This window comes from Rana temporaria, chromosome 10, assembly GCF_905171775.1.
Source record: "Rana temporaria chromosome 10, aRanTem1.1, whole genome shotgun sequence".
NCBI lineage: Eukaryota > Metazoa > Chordata > Amphibia > Anura > Ranidae > Rana > Rana temporaria.
This window is the reverse complement of record NC_053498.1, coordinates 127,415,097-127,424,067: the sequence shown is the minus strand read 5'-3', so window position 1 is coordinate 127,424,067 and position 8,971 is coordinate 127,415,097. Positions and strand designations below refer to the sequence as shown.

The 8,971-nt window shown below is 46.5% G+C and overlaps 1 long non-coding RNA gene across 1 annotated transcript; it reads right to left on the bottom strand.

The window, feature by feature from the left end:
- Positions 1-7,149: 7,149 nt before the first annotated feature.
- Positions 7,150-8,724, bottom strand: LOC120916108. Its single transcript, XR_005743964.1, has 2 exons — positions 8,493-8,724; positions 7,150-7,584 (listed from the first exon to the last, which is right to left on the bottom strand). It is a non-coding gene; the product is annotated as an uncharacterized LOC120916108 (long non-coding RNA).
- Positions 8,725-8,971: the final 247 nt, after the last annotated feature.

Below are 8,971 nucleotides of genomic sequence, written 5' to 3'. Positions count from 1 at the left end.
ATCATTGTGGGAGGGGCAGAGACACAAACTACTGCAGGGAAATCTCACCGTTGTGGGAGGGGCAGAGACACATGAAATCTCACATTGTGGGAGGGGCAGAGACACAAACTACTGCAGAGAATCTCACTATTGTGGGAGGGGCAAAGACAAAAACTACTGAAGGGGAATCTCAACGTTGTGGGAGGGGCAGAGACACATAAAAACTCACTATTGGGGGGGGGGGGGGCGAGATACAAACTCCTGCAGGGGAATCTCACCATTGTGGGATAGATGGAGGTAATATAAACTAAAATATCAGCTGGCCGTTAGTGGCAGTAAGACCACACAAGAGCTGTTCTCTGTATTATTATTTACGGACAATCATAGCATGTAAATTCCTGAAATTTCGGCATCATGTCAGTGTGGAGGTGGATGGCGGGCAGAGATAATATTCTCCTGAGTCTCCCCGGCATTCTTCTGATTTGGGGGGATTTATCATCATCTTGTACATGTATTGCATTTCCACAACAGGTTTCACTGAAATAATAATCGCGTTCTGCACCTTCCCATCATCAGACCTCATTCTTCGTATCCAGCTCAGTAAATAGCCGTTTACAATCTTCCGGCACCTTTTACACTCCGACTTTCCGTGCGAAATTCCCAGAATAAATTTCTGTGTAGTTTTCCGACACTGTAAATGATCCGTGATAGCCGTCAGCCATTCCACTCTCTGACCGGCCTCATCCAGAGACATGTGGGTGTTCTGCAGAAACATGAAACACGTGTACACGGTGGGTGAGCTCACCCCTCCGCGGTGACACCACAGACTGTCACCGGCCGACACTTCACCATCACTTCTAGATTTTTCTTTTTAAACTGTGAGCTGAACAAACGTCTGCACTGACATTTACAAATCACCAGCCAGCTGAAGGTGCGAATGCTAATTAATGTTTCAAAAATGATTTAGCACAATTTTCTGCAGAGGAAACGCCAATTATCGATACATCACAGGATAATCTACGTACCCAAACCCACTTTTTGTTTTTTCACGTGGAAGAAGAAATAACGGTCTGCAATCCGTTGGGTGTGGAGCAGAGAATGAAATCATTCTTTAGGAGGAATAAGCAAAATTAGATTTTTTTTTTCAGCAAAAATCGAGACACTACTGGCCAGATGACAACAACAGGGACCAGCCAGGAGCCCCATTCACACCTTAGCGTTTTATAGCTTGAAGCTCCACAATGCTGGAGGAGAAAAAAATTCATTATTCTCTATGGAGTTGGTTCACATCTCCAATACAAGTCAAGCCAAACGCCTGAAGCTCTTTTGAATCGGGCAGATTGATGCATTTTTGAAGCGTTTGTTGTTCCATTGAAATGCAAGAATAAAGCTTAAGCCTTGTGATTAACCACTTCAGCCCCGGACCATTTGGCTGGTCAAAGACCAGGCCACTTTTTGCGATTCGGCACTGCGTCGCTTTAACTGACAATTGCGCGGTCGTGCGACGTGGCTCTCAAACAAAATTGACGTCCTTTTATTCCCACAAATAGAGCTTTCTTTTGGTGGTATTTGATCACGGCCTTTGGGGTGTGCGAGCTGTGCGGCCGCACAGGGCGCCATGGGCAACAGGGGCGCCGTGCGGCCATCACAGCTCGCAGAATGTAAGTCGCAGTCAGTTGCTCATATGATCACATGGGACCCGATGGTACCAATGTACCAGGCGGCACTTTCAGGGGGGTGGCAAATTGCACAATGTCTTGGGGGCGCCACAGGATTAGTTAAAATAGGGGGGGGCGCCACAGGATTAGCTCGCACAGGGCGCCTGAACACCTAAGGCCGGCCCTGTTGATCACCTCTACGGTTTTAAATTTTTGCGCTAAACAAAAGTAGAGCGACAATTTTGAAAAAAAATCAATGGCCCGGATTCAGAACGAAGTTGCGCTGGCGTATCTATTGATACGGCGCGTAACTTCTAGGATGCACCGGCGTATCTTTTTCCTGTATTCAGAAAACAAGATACGCCGGAATTTTGCTAAGATCCGACTAACGTAAGCCTCTTACGCCGTCGTATCTTAGTTGCATATTTACGCTGGCCGCTAGGTGGCGCTTCCGTAGATTTACGCGAGGAATATGCAAATTAGGTAGATACGCCGATTCACAAATGTACGTACGCCCGGCACATTTTTTTCCGTCGTTTACGTAAGGCTTTTTCTGGCGTAAAGTTACCCCTCATAATGCAGGGGTAAGTCATGTTAGGTATGGACGTCGGAAACGTACGAACAGCGTCGTATTTTACGTCGTTTGCGTAAGTCGTTCGCGAGTAAGTTAAGTTCACGTCGAAAGCATTGACAGTTTGCGGCGTAATTTGGAGCATGCGCACTTGGAAACGTTCACGGACGGCGCATGCGCCATTCGTAAGAAACGTCAATTACGTCGGGTCACAAGTAATTTAAATAAAACACGCCCACATCATCCACATTTGAATTAGGCGGGCTTACGCCCGCCCATATACGCTACGCCGATGTAACTTCGGGCATAGGGTGCCAGATTCACAAAGAGATACGACGGTGTATCTACAGATACACCATCGTATCTCTGACTTACACTGGTCCTATCTATGCGCCTGATTCATAGAATCAGTTACGCATAGATAGGGCTAGATCCGACAGTGTTAATGCCACGTACACACGATCGGATTTTCCAACAAGAAAAATCCAATGTGAGATTTTGGTCGGAAATTCTGACCGTGTGTATGCTCCATTGGACTTTTACTGTCGGAATTTCCAAGATAACAAAAATTTGAGAGCTGGTTCTCAAATTTTCTGACGGAAAAAATTTCAATCGGAAATTCCGATCGTCTGTGGCAATTCCGACACGTAAAATTTTGACGTATGCTCGTAAACAATTCGACGCATGCTCAGAAACATTGAACTTAATTTTCTTGGCTCGTCGTAGTGTTGTACGTCACCGCGTTCTTGACGGTCGAAAGTTCAGAGAACTTTTGTGTGACCGTGTGTATGCAAGCCAAGCTTTATCGGAAAAATCCGATCGTGTGTACACGGCATCAGGTGTGAATGCAGCCTCAGGGGCAGATCCAGAAAGCGAGTACGCCGGCGTATCTACTGATACGCCGGCGTACTTTCAAATTTCCCGTGTCGTATCTTTGTTTTGAATCCTCAAAACAAGATACGATGGCATCTGGGTTAGATCCGACAGGCGTACATCTTCGTACGTAATCTGTCGTAATCCGCGTCGAGTATGCAAATTAGCTGTTTCCGATGATCCACGAACGTACGAGCGGCCGTCGCATTCTGTTACGTCGTCTCTAGTCGGCTTTTTCCGGCGTATAGTTAAAGTTGCTGTTTGGTGGCGTATAGTTAAACCTGCTATGTTAAAGCGGATCTCCACTCTAAAGTGGAGTCCCGCTGATCGGAACCCTCCCCCCCTCCGGTGTCACATTTGACACCTTTCAGGGGGGAGGGGGGTGCAGATACCTGTCTACAGACAGGTATCTGCACCCACTTCCGGCCCTACGATACGGGCAAAGGACGGGTTTTTCCTCCGCTTCCCGTCGCCCCCCCGTTGTATGCTGGGAACACTCGGCTCCCAGCACACAGCGGGAGCCAATCGGCGGGCGCAGCGCGACTCGCGCATGCGCCGTAGGGAACCGGGCAGTGAAGCCGGAGCGCTTCACTTCCTGGTTCCCTCACCGTGGATGGAGGGGGGAGCAGCAGGGTGACGAGCGATCGGCTCGTCATCTGCTGCGATCACCGCTGGACTCCAGGACAGGTAAGTGTCCTTATATTAAAAGTCAGCAGCTGCAGTATTTGTAGCTGCTTGCTTTTAATATAGTTTTTTAGTGGCACATCCGCTTTAAGTATGGCCGTCAATCCCGCGTTTAATTTGAATTATTTTTTTTTCATTTGCGTAAGTCGTCCGTGAATCGCGGGATGGACGTAGTTTACGTCCAAGTCAAAACAATGACGTCCTTGCGACGTCATTTCGCGCAATGCACGGTGGAAAACTTAGGGACGGCGCATGTGCAGTTCGTTTGGCGCGGGGACGCGCTTCATTTAAATGAAACACGCCTCTTACCCGCCCAATTTGAATTCCGCGCCGTTACGCCGCGAGAGATACACTACACCGCCGTAACTTACGGCGCAAATTCTTTCTGGATTCGAACCAAAGAGAAGTAAGTTACGGTGGCGTAGCGTATCTCAGATACGCTGCGCCGGGGCAGATCTTTGTGTAGTGTGAGGTTTAAAGTATATCCAAACCCAAAACAAAAACGTATATATTATTGCAGCTTACCAATCTTTTGGTTTGGTGGCTGCATTCGTTTTATCACACTTTCTTTTTTACTTATTTTAACCTGGTAATCCTGCCATTAACACACTTCCTGTCCTAGGGTGATAACCATACTGAGTAGCGTTGTCACCCTAGGAAAGGAGTGTGTTAAAACTATATAACACCTCTTCTCCGCTACATACCAGGGGAGGTGTTTTGTAGTCCACCGAGATAGCAGAGAACAATAGTAATTGAACCGTCCAGAGCCAGATAGTACAGTAAGGCCCCGTACACACGACCGGATCGATCCGCTGAAACTGGTCCGACGGACCAGTTTCAGCAGACAGATCCAGTCGTGTGTAGGCCCGACCGGACAATTGTCCGGCGGATCGGACAGTTTCCAGCGGATAAAAATTTCCTAGCGTGCTAAGAAATCTGTCCGCTGGAAACCTGTCCGTCGGACGTGTTCGGTCGTCTGTACAGACTCACCGGACACGTCTGACCGACCGCCATCCCTCGCATGCGTCGCAAGCTTTGAACTTACAGGGCCGCCCACGTCACCGCGTCATCGTCGCGGCGATGGCGCGGCCACGTCCCCGCGTATTGTTTACACGCGGATTTCTGTCTGATGGTGTGTACAACCATCAGACAGAAATCTCCGGGCGGACATGTCCGCTGAAAACGGGACCGTTTTCAGCGGACTGTCCGTCCGTGTGTACGAGGCCTAAGTTATCAGCTTTCTGGCTGGATGAACAGAATTTTTATTTTGCATTTGTTGAACAGATAGAATAAAACCCTTTCAATGGCAAATTTAACAGACCAGGGAGCAAATAAGAGAAATGTGTTGTTAGAATTTGTATACACTTTAACCCCTCGTGGATATGTAACCAGGGGCGGACTGAAAACTCATGGGGCCCCCGGGCAATATGAGATTATGGGGCCCCGGGCAATATGAGATTATGGGGCCACACAGTATACACACATACAGTATACAGACACACAATATATACACACAGTATACATACACACACTGAAAAGGTACTGGAGAGGCGAGGCAGCTATAATCTTGGGATTTTTTTTAAAAACACAAATTTTTACATACTGTCCCTAGTTTTACTGAGGCTGGCAACCCTGATGTGGCCCCCTAGTGGCATGGGGCCCTCGGGCAGTGCCCGAGTGACCAAATGATCAGTCCGCCCCTGTATGTAACTAATATATTCATATTGATAGAGACAATTGTCAATAAGGGGTTAAACCTCAAGATTACGATGTCTCCTGATGCTAAGCTATAGGTTGCCCCCCTATCCTGTGCCTGTTATCCGGGCCCCTGGCCTCCCTGTTCTTCTGTAATGACATTCTTGCATCTCCTGTACACCTTATTGGCCGGGCATGCTGGAACTTGTAGTTCTTCATCAGCTGGATAGAGCAGATTGCAGGTGGCTGGACTGACCTCTACTTCTGGCAGTACCATAAGGTGAAAGTGTACCAAGGGGCCCCCAGGTGTCCCTAGCACAAATTATCAGCGTCACCATTCCCAGATCACAAAATAACTTACAGGAAGCCGCCGTCTGGTAGACTCATCTTCTCTGGGCATTGCCACACCGTGCCAGAGTCATTCCCATCATCCCAGCACCCGGAGGGAAATAAAGTTCATTCGTCTGGTGTATTTCTGGGACTACTCTTCAGTTTTATGTGTTAAAGGGCCAGGAAGGACCCAAGAAGAAGGTCATATATAATGCTGTGTCTACATTGTAGCATTTTCATATATTTAGGGCCAGATTCTCAGAGATCTGCGTATCTCTACGGCGGCGTAACGTATGTCATTTACGTTACGCCGCCGCAAGTTTTACAGGCAAGTGCTTTATTCACAAAGCATTTGCCTGTAAAGTTGCGGTGGCGTAGCGTAAATCCCTGGCGCAAGCCCGCCTAATTCAAATTAGGCGGGTAGGGGGCGTATAGCATTTAAATTAGGCATGTTCCCGCGCCGAACTAATGCGCATGCGCCGTCCGAAGAATATCCCAGGGTGCATTGCTCCAAATGACGTCGCAAGGACGTCATTGGTTTAGACGAGAATGTAAATGGCGTCCAGCCCTATTCACGGACGACTTACGTAAACTACGTAAATTTTCAAATTTCGACGTGGGAACGAAGGCCATACTTAACATTGACTGCGCCTCATATACCCAGGGGCAACTTTACGCCGGGACAAGCCTAACGTAAACGTCGTAACTTCACTGCGTCGGCCGCGCGTACCTTTCGGGAATTCGCGTATCTCGCTAATTTGCATACTCAACGGGGAAAACGACGTCGGCGACACCTAGCGGCCAAAAAAAAAAATGCATTTAAGATCCGACGGCGTAAGAGCCTTACACCTGTCGGATCTAATTGGTCATTGATGGACACAATCCAACCACCTTCTGAAGATCTGCCTACTGCAGAGTGCTCCATAGATCTGTACAGTGCTGTGAGGGTAAGGGATGGGTTAATGGGTGGAAAAATGATGTACTATGGGCAGGGTTGCATGGAGATGTACAATGCTATGAGGGTTGGGTGGAGAAGGATAGAGCTATGGGTGGAGATGTTCAATGCCAAAAGAGTATGGGTGGATAAGGCCATTGCTGTGGGAGCGTTAGGTGGAGATGATTTTTTCTATATGCGATTGGTTGTAGAAAGGCAGAGCAATGAGAGGGTTAGGTGGAGATGTTCAATGCTATAGAACTGAATCTACCCCTAATTGTCTGTTGAGATAATTTTGTATCTTCATATCACAATAGCTCATCAAAAAAACTGATACTTAATGGCTGTTAATTTTTTCACATATGATGATTAACAACCTATGCAAACATAACCTATTCTTAAATGAAAAGATAAAAAATACATGGTGACGTCAGATAACATTTATCATGTTTTATAACTGGGATGAGAACAGCTACAATGACCTTTGACCTGAGCCCCTGATGTTTAATATTGGCCTTGGACGTAAGAACCTTCACACACATATCTGTGAACGCCATTACTGTCTTTTTCACATAGTTGTTGTGTTTTCAGGGTTACTGTCCCTTTATCAGAGCCGGCATCCGGTGGGGGGACAGTGACCGGATCTTCGGGATGGCTCTTCTCTTTCAATGAGCTCCAATCAGATTAGTAGATAGTGGAGCCGCGATGAGGATTTCCTGCTTCTCCGTGACATAAAACACAGGCCATGTTGTTGGAGAGATGGAACATTCTGTACGGCTGGACAGTGTCCGCATTAACCCCATCAGAGTGTTCATTCTGCTCAATGAAGACTCAACGATCCATTCGTGGGAGCCCCAGACCTAGAGATAAACACAAGAGGCAATAACAAGAATAAATACTGCCCATCACATTTTCATCTGATCAATCATTTGGCCTGATCATTTCATTGAGATAATTACAATAAAGTGCTGCTCTCCCCTTATATACCGTATATAAAATATACATAAATGCTGTGCTCTTGTAATCAAAATAAAACGTGAAAAAACATATGTGATAAATACTCAACTCATTAAACGTGGTAGGTATCCAGTGAAAAAACACAAAGTGAATGCAGAAAGTCCACCCGAGTAATAAACCTTCATTTTTGTGTAATATTTTTTTTATTATAAAAGTAAAAAAGGGCAACATAAAACGATATTTGACACTGTTAATGATAAACTAACGCATCAATATCTGGTTGGACGGATGGAGTAGCAATTCTCAATGAATTCTCAAGGTGTTCATCAGATATTTTGGTTCTAATTTTGCCTACGTGTGCTTCATCCTTGAAAATGGCTGCTCACAAATATAGGTGCTGCCGAAGACTGATGATATGCATAAGGCATGATTTTGAAGAGTGGGAGAATTTTCTTTGGGAAGATAATAGTGGTGTTTTTATTTGGTCGCATGTGCTTGCTAGTGTAAATGCATTCTTCAAAAAATTCTACATTTCTGAGTAAGTTTACATATTTGTGTTGGGCCACATTCAAAGCCGTCTTGGGCCACATTCATAGCTGTCTTGGGCCACTTGCGGCCTGTGGGCCGCAGGTTGGACACCCCTGCTTTAATGGGGGAAAGTAAAAACAGCTGCCACTGTTTGGGGGTATGTAAACTTTTCAGACAAAGGGCCAGTTTATTGTCCTTTAGGTGGAAATGAAGCACAGGCGCCACTCTAAGTACAGTATGTTGATAAAAAAAATAAAAATACACACATAGATAGGGTACTCACAAAGGCACGATCATAACAGGCGTATGGCATAAGAGCCAAACGTTGGTGAAGGCTGTAGATCTGTATGCTGATGGCTGCGGTCTCTGTATGCAGGCTGCGCCGGTGGGTGCCGACATTTCCTGTGTCTGGAGCGCATGCAGATGGAGCCAGGGGGATGTCTTCACTTCCGGGTAACGGGGGACCAATAGGCGACGTGTTTACGGAGCATGCGCTCCTTCTTCAGACCTAACCTATGGACTTTGGGGGGGGCGCCGGAGAGCTTTGGCTTTTGCTTGGCCAAATCTCATCGGAATTCCGACGGAATTCCATCGGAGAAAAATAGAACATGTTCTATATCTAAACTCCGATGTAATTCATCTGAATTTCCGATGAAAAAACTGGGGCATACACACGATCGGAATATCCAATAGAAAAAATCCGTCGGATACACACAATCGGAAATTCCGATTGTGTGTACAAGGCATAAGTCATTATTTAAA